The sequence below is a fragment of the Phyllobates terribilis genome, unplaced genomic scaffold (assembly GCF_046119375.1).
Source record: "Phyllobates terribilis strain yellow unplaced genomic scaffold, ASM4611937v1 Scaffold_1__5_contigs__length_1240528914, whole genome shotgun sequence".
In the NCBI taxonomy this organism is placed as follows: domain Eukaryota; kingdom Metazoa; phylum Chordata; class Amphibia; order Anura; family Dendrobatidae; genus Phyllobates; species Phyllobates terribilis.
The window spans coordinates 28,072,462-28,074,112 of NW_027362761.1; positions in this window are offsets into that span (position 1 = coordinate 28,072,462).

Here is a 1,651-nt window from a genome sequence, read left to right on the forward strand (position 1 = left end):
CAATCACGTAGCGACAGGCGCAATGCGGCCACCCAAATAGGGGTCCTTGCAAATAGGTCGAGAGAGAGGACTGTAGAGGGTGTGTGGGCAGAGTCACTGCTGGTACAGGCGGCCTGGCCTCTCCTCTGCGCGCTCTCCCGCCCCCTGTAGGCAGAAGGCGGTGGTTACACTGTTTCCGTCCTGTCGGCCATGTATTCGCCTACCATGAAGGAGTAGAACCCGCCCACTGCCTGCAGACCGCACAGTTCTGGCTGGTTGGGGGCATCTTCGGGGGTTCTGTACCAGAGACCATAGGGAGACAAAGGGGGCGATTCATTATTGCAGTTGCACCTGTTACTTGTCATGTTTTAGCCTTTTCTTCATTTGCCCCTTTTTTTAACCCGTTCATGACAGGGCATTTTCCCTCCTTCTTGTTTTTTTACCATATATCAAAAAAAAATCCTTTTATGACCACAAAGTACAGACGAAAACATTTTTAATTCCCCTTTACATAGAAATAATTTTATACATTGGCCATATTTTTTCCAATGCGGATGGGGCTAGAAGCAGCAATTCAGACTGGTAGGGTTTTTTTATTTCTTTTTAATTTTATTTATTTATGCTTTTTTTTATTTTTGCATTTACTGTATTTGTTTAATTTACAGTGTTTCCCCCATAAGGAGAAAATGTTTCCTTTGGGGGCATTTTATCGTATACTCTAGTCCCCCCACTTCCTGGAGTGATTTGATGCACGCCAGAAAAGTTTTGCAATATTTTGTGAAATGTGAAACTTTTTGTGCTAAAAAGTTGTATATAAGGATAGAAACAATACTTTTTGTTTTTTACTTTGTGCAAAATTAATGACCTGCGTGCGCCATTTTGAAGAAATTTGGCACAAAAAAAGGCCGAGTACCACAAGACGGAGCTGAAAACTGACATTAAAAAAACGCAAATGATGAATGGGGCCAAAATCTTTTTCTTTTCTTTATTTTTTTTTTGTCTTTTATAAAATGATGTATTTTTTTAAATAGATTTTTGTGATATTTTTCTTAGTTGATGCATTGGCCATATATTTTGGCCATTTTTGCAATCTGTGACATCTGTTTTTTTTTTGTATGTTTTTTCTCGTTCTTTCAACAGCTCGTTGAAAAATGTACAGCTCTTGAATTAGCACACGGATGGCATCTGACTACTATTCGTTTTTCTCACAGACCCATTCACTTAAATGGTTAAGTTTGGTCTGTATTTTAAATTAAAAAACAGATATGTCCCCTTTTTTCTTTGTATTTTTTTTATTAATTTATTTATTTTTAATGCGATCAACTCCTGCCAAAAACAGACATTGGTACAGGTACAAATTCTAACGTTTAGTCCAACACCAATGTCCCAGATGTGCTCGATGCCAGGTGTACCAGTCAAAAAGAGCTGGGAGTGACACAGTTCTTGCAAATCATGTTACTCACACCCATAGGAGCATGATGACATGATTAATGGGATGACTAGTCTGAGGAGAACAACTCTCATAGGCCTCATTCACTCGGCCTTGTCTCCAGTACGTGTGGTGACAGGTTTTACACATATCGGAGACACTGACACACGCAGACCCATTCAAATCAATGGGTCTGCGCACATGTCAGTGTGTTTACACGGACCGTGTGTCCATGGGCAAAAC